The 19812-nt window shown below is 35.9% G+C and overlaps 1 protein-coding gene across 1 annotated transcript in view; it reads right to left on the reverse strand.

Moving 5' to 3' along the window:
• The window catches only part of LOC115213477 (sex peptide receptor-like), a 108583-nt gene that overhangs the window by 29693 nt on the left and 59078 nt on the right, over positions 1-19812 (reverse strand).

Consider the following 19812-nt stretch of genomic DNA (forward strand, 5'->3'; position numbering starts at 1 on the left):
GATTTTAATTCTGTTGGTAATAATCTTGAGATTTTACCAGCAAATCTAAATATACACTTGCATGTGTATGTGTGTGAGTGCGAGTATACATGTATGTATGTATGTATGTATGTATGTATGTATGTATGTATGTATGTATGTATGTATGTACCTATCTGTTCATCTATCACTTTAGGTACACACAAAAATATATGTATTTACATGTATGTAAACATATTCGTGCGTACACACACTCACACACATACACACACGCACAAACACACATATAGATATAAGTATGTGTGATTATATATATATAAACACATGCATATGTATATACATACATACATATATATATATATGTGTGTGTGTGTGTGTTTGTGTGATGGCGCGTGGCTTAGTGGTTAGGGACATTCGGCTCATGATAGTAAGGTCGTGAGTTCAATTCCCGCAAAGCATCGTAGATTTTCGCCCCAACGTTAACATTGTATACCTCCCTCCGAACACCACGTATCTTCTGCAACCAATGGATAGGGGAATAATTGCTATCTTCAAGGGTTACTACATGAAGCATAAGCTGCGGCAAGCAATATCTGCAACTGATCTTGACGAGTCCATCACATTTCGTGACTGTACAAAGCTGTACAGAATATAGTTGTGGCATGGGAAGATGATCAGAGCACGGCTATGAATGGTGTATGGAAGAAGCTATGACCATAATTTGTGAATGATTTTAAAGGCTTTGATAATGTTGTTATCAACAAAGCTTTGGTGACGATGAACAAAGAGCTGGAAAAGGATTTGGAGGAAGATGATTTAACAGATTTATTTGAAAAAGACAAGGGCCTCGGACGAACGAGGGTTTGAGTGAGCTTCACGAGCAACAAAATACAGAAGAGCAAGTCGAGCTTGAATCACGTCACGTCACCATTAAGAAAACACAGCAAGCATTTGCACACATCGATATCTTGCTATGTGCGAAGATATGGATTCGAATGCTCAATGCTTTTCCAAGATTATGGGGGCTTATCACGAAGCTTTTGCTCCTTATAATGTAATCCATGACGAAAAGAAGAAGACAGTTCAGGGCACTCTTGGCCAGTTTTTTAAATGCATCGAACGACAACGAAAACTGCCAGAATCAACTGATGATTTTGACGTCGACGATCCTCGGCCATCTACATCTACAATGTAAACACCATCAAATTTTATGTTTTGGTAAGTTTAAAATACTTTATAATTTTTTTTTACTTTATTACTAAACTAAAAATTGTTTGTAAGTTTGAAATAGGTTATGCATTCATAGATAAAGTACAGCACTGGGGAATGGTTATTAGTGATATAAACACCACCAAATTGTACGTATTGGTAAATTTAAAATACTTTAGTTTTTTTTACTGCATTACAAAATAATAAATACATTTCTTTGTTAACTTAAAATATCTTTTTATTTACCACGTCTTATCTAAAATGCATTCATGGCTATTAGCAGTTTAGGCTAGGCTAGGCCAGGCCTAGCCTAGCCTTCAGACAAGCAATTCTACTTAGGTCGTTTTTCGACTTAAGTCGTGTTTCCTGGGACCAATTAACAACTTAGGGTGAGGTATACCTCTCCCCCATCTGTCTCTCTATATATGCATACGTTTTAGAAAGTGTGTCAAGGGAGGAGAATTTCGTTCATGACATGCTAAAGAGTTTGAAGTGTCCGATGTGTGAATTTATCGGCCTTTGATTCACCTTTGTAACTTTTTGTTATTTAAAGATAAAAGAAAAATGGTGTAGTCATGTATTCAGCTATATTTATTCTGTCTGCTCTTGCAAACATTCCAGACACTGACACTAACATACACACACACACGCACACACACAAACACGAACACATATACACACACAAATATGCAAATGTATATGCTTATATGTGGAGGCACATGGCCTAGTGGTTAGAGCAGCGGACTCGCAGTCGAGGGATCGCGGGTTCGAATCTCAGACCGGGCGATGTGTGTGTTTATGAGCGAAACACCTAAGCTCCACGCGGCTCCGGCAGAAGGTAATGGCGAACTTCTGCTAACTCTTTCGCCACCACTTTCTCTCACTCTTTTCTACTGCATCTTGCAGCTCACCTGCGACTGTCCGGCGTCCTGTCCGGGTGAGGAACCTATACGCCAAGAAAACTGGGAAACCGGCCCTTATGAGCCAGGCATGGCTCGAGAATGAACAAACATATGCTTATATACGTATATGTAAAAGTATGTGTGATTGCATTAATTATATCAGGTCACAGATTAGTGCTTGTCGTAACACTTAATCTAATACAACTTTTATCATAGTAAGATTATCATCGACTAAATCCATAAGGATAATCACTCAAAAAACTTAACTTCTGAAAGGGCGGATGAACTGAGTATCAGGTCAATGGTTTAGCTAGTACAATGAAGACTAGGCATAGAAGAACTAGAAATAGTGAATGAACTCGCTGGAATATCGCTGCAATAAAACTCAGGAGGGATGAGCATCTAGTGCTAGCCAAAAAGGTGTTCCTTCGATTTAACTCGACAAAACCAAAACAAACATTCGACTCTTTCCGTGACAACTCGACATTTGACTTCGGATATCTTCGTGATAGTTGCTGAAATGGAAGGAAGAGAAGAAGGCTAATGGATTTTGTGTGCGTGCTTGTTCTTGTTAGTGTGTCGGCGTGTGTGTGTTTGTTCTTGTCTGTGTGTCTGTGCGTAGACAAGAATAAGCACGCACACACAGAGACACACAGACAAGAACAAGCACGTACACAACCCATTAGCTTTCTTCTCCTCCTCCCATTTTAGCAGCCGTCACGGAGGTCTCGAAGATATCCGAAATGAATTGACGAGTTATCACGGAAGCAGTCGAATGTTTGTTTTGGTTTTGTCGAATTATATCGAAGGAACGTCGCCAAAAATTCCACAAGAGTACGAAAAACTGAGAATTTTTACCTCCTCCTGTCTTGTGGGTAGCCTTGATTTCTGAAGTGTAGTAATCGGAAACGAATATAAATTTTCGCTTAATGTTCCAACCACACTAGGATACTAGGATTTGGCAACCAATAATTACGAACTGGTATTTGTGTTGAAGTTGCGTTTGTTACCATGATCTTTAGCATGTGCCGTTCTTCTACTAACGACATCATTGACATACCAAAACTTCTTTCATCGAGTTTCACTATGCTTTAAAAACTTAGATCTTTCATGATAGATCATTCACATTGTGAATACTTGATTAACTGAGGGGAATGCATATATCATTGCTGTAATTCACTGGTTCAAACCACATAGTGAATCTCACATTCCTTTTGTCACTGACCACTTCCTGAGAAGAAAGTGTCTGTAATATTATTATAAAATGTCGAGAAAATCCCATTTCTGCCATCACTGGACATAATTTGTGATGAATAATTGTGTCACGTGCTTTTTGATAGCCAATAAAAGCAATAAGCAATTCTTTGTCACGCTCTCTCAAGTTCTATGAATAACCATCTTTAGATTAAGAACAGCACCTGGCCTTCCTTTCGCTGTTCTAAAAGTGACTTGTTCTGCTATTTCCATTTTACGTTTGATTTTAATTTTATTAGCAAGTCTTGAAATTTTGATTGATGCATTTGTTTGGATGTATTTGTATTGGTGTATGTATGTATGCAAGTATGTAAATATGTATGTGTGTATGTGTGTGTCTGTTTCTGCATATATTTGTGTACATAAATATTTGCGATGTATGCATGTATGGATTTCTGTATATATATATATATATATATATATATATATATATATATAATATATATATATATATATATATATATATATATATATATATCTATCTATATATATATATATATATCTACCTATCTATATCTATATCTCTCCTTTTTTTCTCTCCTTGTTTTTTTCTGTGTATCTTTCTGTAGAAGAGCGTAGGCTCGAAACGTAAAAGACTTTTTCTATTCCTGAGCGCTATGCTAATACATTTGTTTGTTTGTGCTCCACCTGTTTTCGTCTTTTGTTTATTTTCGTAAACTTTCCCTTTATATCTATATCTATATATATATAACTGCATACGTATGGATACGTATATGTATACATCAATATACATGTATATATACATATACATGCAACTATATACATAAATACAAATACAACTATATATATATAATGTATATATATATATATATATACACACACACATGCGCATATACATTATACATGCATACATATGTATGTATGCATGTATATATGTATGTATATATTTATGTATATACATGCATGTATGTATGCATGTATGTATGTATATATTTATGTATATACATGTATGTATGTATATATTTATGTATATACATGTATGTATGTATGTATGTATGTATGCGTGGGTGACCGCAAAATAAGCTCAATATTTTAGACCATCCCATAAATAATGCGTTTTTTTCAATTGCATGAACTAAAAGTCGGAGAGGGACGGGTTAAACCACCTGCATGAATTTGCTATAAAAGTAGGTCGTAATTTCATCTTGTGCTTCTTGGTACAAGGTTTGAAGAGTGCAGTTCGATTTTAACAGTTATTTTCAAATCTATAATGGAAGTGACAAAGGTGCATATGCTTTATGAGTTCAATAAAGGCAACAACGCAACGGAAATTGCCAGGAATATTAATGCAGTATATGAGGATCGGACAATAGGCGTAAGCCAGTGTCAATGGTGGTTCCGGAAATTCCGAGCCCGAAAATGCAGCCTAGAAGACGAGTTTCGTCCTGGAAAATCTGTAGAGCTCGACGAGAATGTCCTGCAAACCTCGGGGTAACAAAATTCCATCGTAACTGTTGAGAAACTAGCAGAAAAGCTTGGATACATCGACACCTGTGTGCCATCGGAAAAGTCAGCAAATTGGGTCAGTGGGTTCCTCACAAGCTCTCCCGGTCTAATCGCTCGCAGAGAGTGAATGTGTGCTCTTTTTGCTGTTACGTTTCACGAACGAACCTTTTTTGGACCGAATAGTGACGGGCAACGAGAAACGTGTTCTTTATAAAAATGTCAAGCGCCGAAGATTGTGGGTATGGAAAGGAGAAATACCGGCACACCAGGCTAAAGAATGTCTTCCCCCACGTAAGATGTTGTTATCCAAACGATAACAAAGGAGACCTACTATGAGCAGCTTGAACGCCAGTAGAAAAACGGTCATCTTTGGTTTCAAGAAGAAAGGTGTTCTTCTATCAAGATAATGTTCGTTCACATGCAGCGGGGATGACATTCCATAAGCTGGCGCAGTTTGAATGGGAAACGATACCCCACCCACCGTATTCCCCGAACATTGCCCCATCTGATTATCATTTAATCCTCAGTCATCAAAATAATTTAGACGGAAAAATATGATTTCTGTAGACGAAGTCAGAACAGTACTGGACGAGTATTTTTCGTCACGGACAAGCGAATTCTGGAAGTCTACCAGATAGATGGAAGAGCATTGTAGAAAAGGAAGGAGAATATATTTTAGATTAAAAAAGAACCTTGTTTAACTTAATTTTGAAAAAATATAATAAGTATTCAAAAACAGTATTATTTTTAGGAAGACCCTATATATTACACAGAGTAATGCTCAAACGAATATGAAATTAAATTCCAACTTCTTCATCCAGAGCTAGCATTTCGGCAGCAAAAGTGGTTAAAAGTGCAATCCTAATTGAGTTGTTATGGAGGTAGTAAGGTAGATAAAAACACTTAGGCTTATTTACATGGAGCACAAAATACAGATTATAAACAAAAGAAGAAAATAGGTGATGGGGGTGATGTGAATGTGGTGTGGTATCCATGAGAGAGGAGGTAGGTAGGAGTGAAGAGAGGTAGGTGTCAGATGAAGAGAGGAGGGGTGTGGAGCCCATGTGGTGCAAATGATCGAAGAGAGAAGATTTATTCTTGTTCACGTTGAAGGCGGGAGTCCGGATGACCCCTGTGCAAATATAGTCTGAACACAGACAGATGTTGTAGTGATTGGCCGGTAGTGGGGAAATAACGCGAGACCGGGGTGTCATTGCCGAGTCTGGTGCCTTGGAAGTGCTCCAGAAACCAGTCGGCCAAGCGGTATCCCGTTTGACTGATGCACAGAAAAGGATAGAAAGAGCAGGAGATACAGTAAATGACGTTGCTAGAAGTGTAGATAAAGGAGTCGGTGATATGATAGAGACGGTGAAGGGTGCCTGTGAGGATGGTGGTATTGGAAAGGTAGGGACAAGTGTGGAAGCGTGGGCAGGAGCAGTGGATGAACCAGGCTGGGAGGTGGGATTAGGGAAGAAACTGTGGACCAAGAGGTCACGCAGATTCTGGATTCATTTGAAGGAGGGAAGGGCTAGGTTGGGGGAGATGTGCGAAGTGGAGGGGTCGGACTGGAGTCGCCAGAAGGCTCGGAAAATGATGCGTTGGAGAGGCAGGATGGAGGGTAGCAGGTGAGGGAAACGGGAGACGAGCTATCTATCTATCTGTCTATCTATCTATCTATCTATCTATCTATCTATCTATCTATCTATCTATCTATCTATCTATCTATCTATCTATCTATCTATCTATCTATCTATCTATCTATCTATCTATCTATCTATCTATCTATGCTTAAAGATGGACAGATAAACTCGTCATAGGCTGAATGACTGCCAACAATACTGTCCAATGACATATGTTACTATTTTCTTAGATTACTTGCCACTTTAAAATCTAATATTTAAAAGTAAGAATCTTGTTGATTGTCGTATCAGATGAAATAAATTGAAACCGACTTTGTCCATTTTATTTGTGAGTATTTATGTAAATATAGGAAATTGCTTCTGAATGTGTATTTTCCAGAACGAAATTGATTTTGTATGTATCCTTCTAAAAGTGTTTGTTTCATTCGATGAAAACATAATACAAACAACCGGTGGATGGTGGGTGGTAGTTGATAAAATAACGAGCCAGTCCAGAAGTGGTATAGTGGCAAAATAGAGAGTCGGATGAGATGTTTTGCAGTATTTGTTAAGGCTTTCTGCGATCTTAGTTCAAATCCCGTCTAGAGCAGTATCTGTTACTACACGTCTCTTAAAACAGTAATAGATGAAACGTATCAGATATCGAAATATTTGACATAATCTATTTTTGTTGCATCACCAACGCCCAACATTGAAGATTTCATATAAGTTATCTGGTATACTGATATGGATTTACTTCCTTTAGTTTCTATGTACAAAGACACGTGAAAAGGAAGGATTTTACTGAAATCGATCTACATAAATATATCATGAAGTTTTCACTGGAACAGTATTGAATGGCGCAATCAATTTTACCATAGATTTAACATATTTCAGCATTAAATTTCGTCCCTTTATGAAAACCAATCCTATTTTTTATATTTAGTCTTTAGAAAGTAGAACAAAATGCTTTGCAGTATTTGTTCCGGATGTCCCCTTTCTGAGTTCAAGTCTCGCTGACTTCAACTTTACTTTCCACCAGTCAACAGAAAGTACCAGTGCAGGGTGAATTTTCACGGAATTCTTAGTGAGTCGTAAGGAGATGCAGAGACGTAGTGTTTGTTCCAGCTCTTAGCGCTCTGAGTTCATGTGCGATTTACTTAATCCGTCGTCCTGTTTCGCACCACCACTTGCTATTGCGTGATCTAAGGAAGAATTCACTCCATTGCAAGCATTCAGGTTTAGTATTTGCTTTTACTTATCCTGCCATCTGTCTGAAACCCTTTACGAATACCGGATCATGGTAAGCACATACTATAGTACAATTCAACAACTGGATTAGTTCAGAGTGTATTAGAAGAAGCAGATTTTGAAGCTAGCATTTATGGAAGAGATTGTTAATGAATTCCAAAGAAGGAGAGTAATGGGAAGAGCAAAAACTACATATGCGCATAGACAACTTTTGCAAAGTGTAGTTTGAGGTAAAATTTTAAACTGGACAGTGTGGTTTGTATCAAAGTGATGTGTAGAGTCAAGCTTGAGGAGGAGTCCACAGATATCATGGAAGAGAAAGAAGACTGATCAGAGAATTTTGTTTTCGTTTTTGGCATCAATAAGTATGTACCAGGAAATCATGAAAGTCCGATAACTCCTCCGCTTGCATAAAAAAAAATGATTGCACGACGGGATACTGAATGTTCCTGGCTTTGGTTAAAAGAAAACACAGGAGGACCAGTTAATCATGATTTTATTCACCATGTTCCCTTCTCAGATTTACAGACTTATTGCAGCGGTCCTTTAGTTTTTCTAAGCCCTGTAAAAAAAAATTAGAAGGTTGAGGCTTCAAACAAGGCTTTCACGATGTCCTTAAAACTAGGAACTTTTCATCGTTTCTTTGTATTAAACCAGGCAGTATGGATGTGTTTATCTTTCACTCTTGAACTAAAACTATATTAAATATATTATATAGTATATACTGTGTTAGTTGTATAACATATTGTATATTCTATATTGTACACACAATGCACTATTATAAGAGTATATTTCATACACTACTTTATATTGTATCATTCAATTATATATATATATATATTATACATCATACTATCTACTTTTTCAAGAAGATAAATTATACCAAATTCTGTAATGTACAAGAAACAGAAGCTGTATACGTACACAAACACACACACACACACACACACACACACACACACAAGCGCAAGCACACACACACACGCACACACATACGCACACACATGCACAAACACATACATACACACCCATGAACACATACTCACACACTCATATACATATGTATGCACACATCTATATATATATGCATGCATACAGGTAGAACTGCATATACACATACACACTTTATTAGATTTGTATCGCTTATTCTTTGGAAGCCTGAAGAAGGATATTTTGGTAAAGGAGACTGAGTTTCCAATACTCAAATTCGCAAAAGAGGGCGCTTGAGGCATCATTCTAAACAGAACGTGTCGAGTATTCAACATTGGATATAATTAAAGGTAGAAAACGCGGCCATAGAAGAAGGATGTTGAATAGGGTCGGCAATGTGAACGACGTTTGAAAATGTTACGGATAGTCTGCTGCAGGGCACCTACTTCTCTCTCAGGAAACGACCAAATTGAGAGCTTTCTGTCTTTCTCTAACACACACACACAAACGCACACAAGGAACAAAACACACGTATACTAAAAAATGCACGTATGCATTTATATACATATATACATGCACGCATTCACTCACAATTAGATATTTGCATACACCCATAGACCATACAGATCTATCTATTTGTGCATCCATATCTCTCTGTCTCTCTGCCTATCTGTCTGTCTCTCCCTCTCCTCTGGTCTTCCACCCATTCTCTCGTCTCTATAGCGTTATATTCATACAATATGTATGTATAAAAATACACACATTTATATGTACTTATATGTATACATATCTATCTATCTATCTATCTATCTATCTATCTATCTATCTATCTATCTATCTATCTATCTATCTATCTATCTATCTATCTATCTATCTATCCACCTATCTATATATATATATGTTTACACAAACACGTATATACAAGGACACACACGTACACACATAAAACACGCTTAACAGATAAATGCTGGAATACGGAATGAATGACACCATTTATTTAAAATTACTGTAATTCATTCGACACGTTTTTACACGTGTGGTACATTGGTGAGATGTGTAATCTTAATAATCTATCCAAGGTGTAAAATGTGCCTCCCCAGGTGATTATTTGTATAAATCCTTCTTTATGTCCTACCAAAGTGATGTGCTATTTTCAGCAGTTTACACACGAAAATAAATCCATAGATATATTGACAGGCAAAATACAATTATAATCCAAATAAAAATTACACAAATAAGTAAATAAAGATGACAAAAAAGGCTTGGTTAACTATACAGTACGGTTCTATCTTCTTGGTTAGATTATAAGGAAGAAAGTGCGAAACAGAATGAAGAATAAAAAAATTCAGTATTTAGAGATAATAAAGTGGTGAAAACTGATAATTTCATTACTTATCGACTATTTGTTTGTTTCTACGAAAGATCTACATTATCCCCTGTCTCTCGCAAAGACAGGTTCAATTCTACACTGGAATCTACCTCTATTTAAAGCTAATTTATTACCATCTAGCTGTTATGCATTTTTGAAACAATTAGAAAAGTATAAAATAGTAGATATCCTTACGTCCCCCTGTATACATATTGTTCCATATACCCACCGACAAGGTAGTATATATTACATACATACATACCTACATACATATATACATAAATATATACATGCATACATACATTCATACGTACGTAAATATATATATATATATATATATATATATTACTGAGATGTACTTGCATAGCAAGTGATTTGATCTGAGATCGTGTGCTGAAACGAAAACAATTGCAGCGTGGAAGGTGTTTGTAAGCCATTTAAGAAACACACAAAAGCCGTTCGATTCACTTCAACATTTAAGTTTAATTTGTCAAAATATTTTCGTCGCTTTAAGACCGCGACCTGTTCACTGACAAAAATCCAGCACGGATTTTTGCCAGTGAACAGGTCGCGGTCTTAAAGCGACGAAAATATTTTGACAAATTAAACTTAAATGTTGAAGTGAATCGAACAGCTTTTGTGTGTTTCTCAATTGTTTATATATATATATATATATATATATATATATATATATATACTCACACACACACACACGCACACTGTGTGCGATGGGTAAATTGTCGCCATTTTATATTTTTAATTTTGCACATGCGCATTGTTAGCTTTGGATTTTGTCGACTACACAGTATAGTAGAGTCATTTGGGCACCGTCTGTGATGCAATTCACTCTGCCAGAAATTTGGAAACGACGTGCTGTACTGCTTGGCATTCGCACCGGAAACTCCAATACAAATGTTTCAGAGTATCGATCTGAGGACAGTGTAGAGGATTCGGAACGAGTTGGATGAGTCTAATGGTGATTACAAAGGTACGACAGCTCGGAAAACACACTCTGATAAAAGAAATACTCCCAAATTTGTTGTTGAGATCCAGGCAAAGATTGACAACGATCCCTCCAACTCAATCAGGTCCATCGCCAGGGACATGGGAGTGTCTGAGTTTCTTATGAGGCACGTAGTACATGAAGGCATTCGGTATTGCTCATGCAAGACGAGAAAGGGCCAATTTTTATCTTAAGCCATCAAAGAAAAACCTCGCTACGAAGCTTTTGAAGAAAGTCAAGCATCCCTTCCAACTGAAGATGTGGTTTTTCTCGGACGAGAAAAATTTCTACCAGGATCAGATGGTAAACACATAGAGCAACCGTTGGCTTGATGTGTACCCAAAACATGTACCAATAGACCTGCATCAAGTCCCTGGAGGAGGTAGTGCTGCCCAGTGTGGTCAAGGGGGTGTTTGCTGGAAAACCTTATCTCTGGCAACAAAACTCTGGCCCATGCCACACAAGCAGGAGAACCCAGTCATGGTTGTCAGACATTTTCTGCGACCACATTATCCCTAACATCTGGCCACTTAACTCCCCAGACTGCAACCCCTTTGATTATTATTTCTAGGACGTAGCTGAGAGAGAGAGAGAGAGAGAGAGAGAGGAGAGGAGAGAGAGAGAGAGAGAGGGAGCAACAAAAGTCCTTGTAACACCAAAGAAGAACTGAAGGCAAGGGTTATGGCAGCATTCACCAACTTAAAGAGGGAGACCGTCCAGAAGAGTTGCAGGAGGTCTCGAAGTCATCTGGAGGCCGTGGTTGAAGCCAAAGGAGATTTCATTGAAAAGATTTACTCTTTAGTATTTCAAGACATTTTAATGTAATTTTGGTAGGTTTATCTGTTAGAATGAGCAATCAGTGTTATTTTCGTTTCTTCGTAATTTAGATGACAATTTGTTAACTGCATCCAGTATATATATATATATATATATACATCCACCTTTAGTGGTTAGCCATATTGAGGTGGCAAATATACTTCACATTGTCGTGCAGTTACTGTCTATACCTCGTTCAGAGATTTATTATTGCTTATATATATATATATGTATGTATGAATGTATACATTCTTACTATGTTTATTCTTTACATCAATATTGAGACATAATGGGTTGAAAGACTAAACTACATACCATGTAGTTTGTATATTTTTCTATATCCACACATGTATGTGTACCAGACACACACAGATGTATCCATCTATACATGGACTTATATATATATATATAATATATATATATATATATATATATATATATATATCTTCTTACATACATTCTTATTATTATAGAATTAAGAAAGAAATGGTATAATAAAGTAAAATGAAATATATGTACACATATTTATATATGCGCTCATAGACACTTCTCATATACTTAATACTTATTACTAAAGACGGAAATAAAAGGAAATAAAATAAAAAATAAATACATGTATCTATTTGTATATGCACATATACACACTTACATATATTCTGTTTAAGATAACAAAACATTAATAGATAATACAATATGATAAAGTTGAATGCAATAAAATATAAAACCAAAATATGAGTAAAATATAATATAAAATAATATACAGAAATATGAGTAAAATAGAATATATACACTCATATATCTGTTTATATATGGATACATATACATTTTTGTCAAACATTCTTAGCCTAAGTCCAACCCACATACAAGATAATGTATATAGGTTGAAAGTGCAATACAACATCATATAGAATACACACACCACACACACACCACACACACACACACACACACACACACATATATATATATATATATATATATATATATATATGTATAACTATATACATTACCTTGTGTGTGGGTTGAAGTTAAGCTAAGAATGTTAGTTAGAAATACGTGTCCATATATAGATAGATATATGTGCGTATATTCTTTTTAATCGTATGCCTGTATATTGTATTATTATATCATATTATTATGTTATTATACTAAATTTTATTTTGTTTTATTTTATTTAACTATGTCATATTATATCATCTATTTCTGTTTTTTTATAAACAGTTAAAATTTATGCAATAACATATTCATGCATTTTTTTGAAAATTTTACTTTCTTTTATTTCTCTTTTTAAAAATAGTAAGAAGTGTATACGTGTGTATATATAAAAAAATATATGTATGTGTGTGTATACACACACATGCACACACATACACACAAATACATATACACACCCTCACAATATTTATAATTATCTTTTTCAGGGCGGCGAGCTGGCAGAAACGTTAGCACGCCGGGCGAAATGCTCAGCGGTATTTCGTCTGTTGTTACGTTCTGAGTTCAAATTCCGCCGAGGTAGACTTTGCCTTTCATCCTTTCGGGGTCGATAAATAATGTACCAGTTTCGCCTTAATCCCTTTGTCTGTCCTTGTTTATCCCCTCTATGTTTAGCCCCTTGTGGGCAGTAAAGAAATAAATATTTATGAGTATATTTTTCTTCGTTTACACTTTTATTGGTTTATAGTCATTGGACTGCTGCTACGCTACGGCTCCAAGTTGAAGGGCCTAATCAATCAAATCAACTGCATTACTTAAGTTTAAGTCTGACTATTAGAATCGATCGAATTTGACGAAACGCTAGGTGACTCATATATGTATGTGTGTGTATGTGCATGTGTGTCTATGCATGTGTGTGTTTGTGTATGTGTGTGTGTGTGCGTGTGTTTGTGTATGCTCGCGTGTTAGGTGTAAATGTGCAACTTGAGAAAAGCATTCTCTGAAATGTTTAAAATGTAACTAAATTAATTTCTATCTATCAACCAGAACTAGCCGTAGGTAAAGACTGCGGTTATAACAAATAGGAACACATGAGAGAACATTTACGTGGTTGACAGCTCTGCTAGCAATTGCACTGATATGCTTCAGAAGGTCTCGCGCACACCACCATCATAATAAATGGTTGAGTGGATAATTTATACAGTTCTACGGTACAGAAAAAGACGCAATGTCCATTGTTTAATCACATGCCTGCTGGATTCGGCCGATTTAGGACTAAACAATAATAGCAAAATGAAAATCTAGAACAAGTCACAGAAATAAAATAACTGGAAGGATTCTCAGAATAGGAGGCCCATTAGGGGAAACCGAAATGGAATTTACTTCTTATGACTGACGTACGGAGATAATTATGATCGGAAAGTAGCGGAAGGAGTTGAAAATACTGAGTTGTTACGGTATTTTTGCTCGTAAAAGATCTCCCAGTAACTGGAAATGTTTGTGTAAATAACTCAACTTGTGCACCATACAAGCATGCATACCTACATACTTGAATAAACAAATATATATGATTATACAAACACACACACACACACATATATATATATATTGGAATACACTAATATATATATATGCTGGAATACACTAAAATATATGACTATACAAGCATATAATAATAATAATAATAATAATAATAATAATAATAATAATAATAATAATAATAATAATGATAATAATAATAAATGACAACAAAAGAATGAGACCTCGATATTAGATAAATTGAGGATTATTTATATATTGGGTTGGTGCATAATTATTGCTGCTTTTTTCTCAACAAAGTTTATTCGACAAAAACAATAAAAACATTTAACAAAAATATTTTAAATGATTATTCCGGAGCATATTCACCGTCTACTTCATTTACTGCTTTCCATTTGCTTGGTAGACGGTCAGACCGTAATTTAAAGGTGTTTTTGTTAGATATTGTTATTGATTTTGTTGGATAAATTTTGTTGAAAAAATAAAAGCAGCAATAATTATGCACCAACCCAATGTTATACGTGAAAACAACCAGTAAGTTGTCATTACAGTACTCGGAGTTTCGACCCAATATATATATATGCTAGATATAGACGTCAAAATCGCTATTTTCCACGAAGAATATGTTCTCAAGAAAAAACTCAGCAAAAAACCAAAGTGTAAAAATAAGCAAGACAAATGAAAATATACGAAATAAAAAACGATTACCTATGTACTAATTAGTTTCACTTGTTGATGTTCACGTATATGTACACGCGAACATCTGCAAGATCATCAGCATAGTCTGCCGTTTAAAACCATAATTTACAGAACTAGATATAGAATGCTCAACCGAAATCCCGCATGTATAGAGTTCAACAAATTATATTTATGTGTATCTTTCAAATGCCTTCACTTCTCTAACCGGTGAATTGACTGCTGCAGTTTATTAACTGCAGAGTAAATTTCCGATCTCAGCGCGCCAAAGTGAAGGCATTTGAAAGATACACATAAATATAATTTGTTGAACTCTAAACATGCCGGATTTCGGTCGAGCGTTCTGTATCTAGTTCTGTAAATTGTGTTTTTAAACGACAGACTATGCTGATGATCTTGCAGATGTTCGCGTGTGCATTTACGTGAATATTAACAAGTGAAACTAATTAGTACATAGGTAATCGTTTTTTATTTCGTATATTTTCATTTGTCTTGCTTATTTTTACACTTTGTTTTTTTGCTGAGTTTTTCTTGAGAACATATTCTCCGTGGAAAATAGCAATTTTGACGTCTATATCTAGCGTATAGACTGTTCACTTTTAGTGGTCAGTCCTTTAAATTTTATATGTACAAAATATTTTTAATTTTCGGATTTTTTAAATATGCTAGGTCACTGGTTTTAATTGATTAATATCAATTTCTACCCTTATTTAATTTTATATATGTATATATATATATTGGCTAAACAGGCAAAATACAACAATATATATATATATATATATATATATATAGAGAGAGAGAGAGAGAGAGAGAGAGGAAATGCTAAACTAACTTGTTCGATAATATAAGGAGACAGAGAGTGTGCCGTATAACCAGCTGGAGATGATGTTTCCTGGGGCTATATAACAATAACTTTCAACTGCCACGTTATTTGGGAAAATAATCTTTACTCTAGCGTACTGTTACTGAATGTCTCTCGTTGAGAGATTTACAAATCGATATTTTCTATTATATATATATATATATATATACATGCATACGTCTATGTATGTATGTGTATATGTATGTATTGAGAAATATACGTATCAAAAGTGTATATGAAAAGAAGTGATAAGTTTGATAAAAGTCTGAGAGATTGAAATAAAATGGAGCTGTTAATAAGAGGCAGGATAGAAATGAAGTAGGAAAACAAGAAAGGGTGAAAACAGGAGAGAATAAGTGTAGAAAGTATCGCGGTAGAAAGTAATAACCGGAGTGAGCAATACATTCATTTAAAACGTAACAGTTGAAAGAGTGATGACGGTGAGCAAAAATGAATATCAAGTGTGAGGTGGGGTGTTAACACTGGACTAAATCTGAAAAGAAAAGAAATAACGTAAACACAAAATGGAAAATTAAATGAAAATGACAGGAAATATAAGGGATAAAAATGGAGAAAAAAAGTCTATCATGAATGTAATTTGATATTCATGACTGCATATTTGTATACATATAGATATCATAACGTTATTTTATGCGCAGTTCAAGGTTAGGAATTGCGATATACATAAATATCTTATCACTATTCATACTCAATTATTATGTATATGTCAAGCAAATACATACACTCGTATCTATCCTTATTCAGAGAAAGATACGCACATACGGGCATAAATACGTATCTGCATGTGAATGCGTGGGGTGAGTTTTTTTGTATATGTGTGTCGTTTTACTTTTCTTGGATTTTAGGACTCATAAAGCCTGTTACCCGGTTTCCATGGCGTATAAGTGACCGAGGTCTGTCACAATATTCCCCCCTGAACAGACGCCGGCTTGTTGCAAATATATACATTCGTATAATCTGCATAGAGCTCTTACCTTACATGGAAAATTCACACAAAACTGCGATGAGATGAACATCAGTGCAAACTTGATCCTGATCAGTTAAATCTCCTTTGGTTGCAACATATGCACACACACACACACAACACACACACACACACACACACAACACACACACACACACACACAGAGGATAATAATATATGCGCACTCATTCACCAGACACATAAATGTGTACACTAAACCCTTTCTTCTCTATGTACGATTCATTTTATTCTTCTCTCACTTTTGCTTGTGTTACGTGAAACTTTATGAATACAAACAATATATTTTCTATAAAAGTATAATCCACAAACATTTGTTATGTAAAAGTGTATTTTTATATTTTTATTTTCATACGTACATGTCATAAAACTATTTACTCCTGATGTTAAGAATTCAAATTTGGTTTAATTAAACAGAGTATGCATGTATATGGCAAGTTTATCGCATTTTCAAGCTTTACGTAGTATTTTCCGACATTTTCTCATTATTTTCCTATACATACATACATACATACATACATACATACATACATACATACATACATACATACATACATATAACTAGTAAAACAGCCAACAACTGATGATGTTTCGTTCTTTATGTTTGTTTTGTTTTCCATTTGTGTCTTTCGTTGTTCGAAAGAATAGTTCATGTTCCATGTATTCTTGCTTCATACATTTTTATTGTACACGTTTCATGACGTCCTGTGCCAACATATGCATATATATATATATATATATATACGTATAGATGTAAGTATGTACATATACGTATGTATATATGCATATATATATATATATATATATATATATATATATATATATGCATATATACATACGTATATGTACATACTTACATCTATACGTATATATATATATATATATATATATATGCGTATATATATATATATAGAATAAGAAGAGTTTAGTTTACATGATCTAAATGAATAGGTACGTTGGGTAAGTGCTATAGTTGGTCGACCATTAGGTTCCAAGATCACAGCTATGGCTGGATCTAGGGATCTGTGTTATGGTTCTGTTATAGCATGTATGTATTATATTAGCGGAAAAACCAAAACCAAGGCAGAACGAGTATCTCAATTCATTTAGAATAATTTAATTAGAGTAAGGTGAAATTGAAGTCTTACAGCTGTTTCTGTGCGCTGGGTATTCCGTTATCAGAGACACGGTATGAATATTTTAGACGGGGAAAATTTACAGTTTACAAGGAATAGAATTCGCAGTTTATAAAGGCTTAAAATAGAAGAATAAAGTGTAAAAATAGTTAGAAAAATATAGGCAGTAGAATAATGTTCACTACTCATCTTTTTTCAGAGGATATGCGTGTTGGCTGGTACTTCCATGAAAGTACAGGTTTTTAGTTAAAATCCCCGGTAAATCCAGGCAATATTCTGAATGATGTAATCATTCTGTAAATGTGTATATAGAGCGAGAAAATATGATGGGCATATTGATATATGTATCGCAATGGCCCAATGGTTGGGGCAGCGGACTCGCGGTCGTAGGATCGCGGTTTCGATTCCCAGACCGGGCGTTGTGAGTGTTTATTGAGCGAAAATACCTAAAAGCTCCACGAGGCTCCGGCAGGGGGTGGTGATCCCTGTTGTACTGTTTCACCACTCTTTCTCTCACTCTTTCTTCTGTTGGCCTGCTCGTTTAGCCAGCGAGGTGGCGTCATTCGAAGGCTAAAACAATGCGAAGCGCATTGTGACCAGCGATGTGTAGCAGCATCTGATGGTCTGGTCGGTCACGTGATATATGTATGTATGTATATTTCTTCTCGTTAGGCGCAGGAGTGGCTGTGTGGTAAGTAGCTTGTTTACCAACCACATGGTTCTGGGTTCAGTCCCACTGCGTGGCACCCTGGGCAGGTGTCTTCTACTATAGCCTCGGGCCGACCAAAGTGGATTTGGTAGACGAAAACTGAAAGAAGCCCGTCGTATATATGTATATATATATATGCGTGTGTGTGTTTGTGTGAGTGTGTTTGTCCCCCTAGCATTGCTTGACAACCGATGCTGGTGTGTTTATGTCCCCGTTACTTAGCGGTTCGGCAAAAGAGACCGATATAATAAGTACTGGGCTTACAAAAGAATAAGTCCCGGGGTCGAGTTGCTCGATTAAAGGCGGTGCTCCAGCATAGCCGCAGTCAAATGACTGAAACAAGTAAAAGAGTAAAAGAGTATATATATATATATATATATATATATATATATAACACATGATCACGTGAGCGACTAGGCTATATCATGTTGCTACACACCGCTGGTCACAATGCGCTTCGCATTGTTTTAGCCTTCAAATGACACCACCCGCTGGCTAAGCAAGCAGGCCAACAGAAGAAAGAGTGAGAGAAAGTTGTGACGAAAAAGTACAGCAGGGATCGCCACCAACCCTTACCAGAGTCTCGTGGATCTTTAGGTGTTTTCGTTCAATAAACACTCACAACGCCCGGTCTGGGAATCGATAACGCGATTCTACGCCTGCGAATCCGCTGCCCTAACCACTGGGCCATTGCGCCTCCACACACACATATATATAGGATAGTCTCTCCCGTTGCTTTCGACGTATGAGGATCCGACTACCGACTCTTTCTTTCTTTATTTCTTTCTTTCTTTCTCAGTCACAATGCTTATGTCGAATGTGACATTTAAGTCCCGCCAACAATTTGCAAAGAAGCCCACAAATCCTGCAAGTATGAGGACTACAGGTCAGTACAGGTGGTATATATTTTTAGCTGCTTTTCTCGTTTGCCTTGAACCCAGAACCTGTTGTAACAAAGCTGGTTGTAACAAAATTTCTAATACTATTTTGACACAACGATCTCTGTTTTGTTCGCTCTAAGGTTATTCACTCAGAGGTGTCGTGAGTTGTCTTCATTTCTAAGGGGTTATTCTTCAGCTTGTCCTTATATCTGAGCTATGGTCAACCAACATTTCTGTGCCCAGTATGATGCTGG

The sequence above is a fragment of the Octopus sinensis genome, linkage group LG6 (assembly GCF_006345805.1).
Source record: "Octopus sinensis linkage group LG6, ASM634580v1, whole genome shotgun sequence".
Lineage (NCBI taxonomy): Eukaryota > Metazoa > Mollusca > Cephalopoda > Octopoda > Octopodidae > Octopus > Octopus sinensis.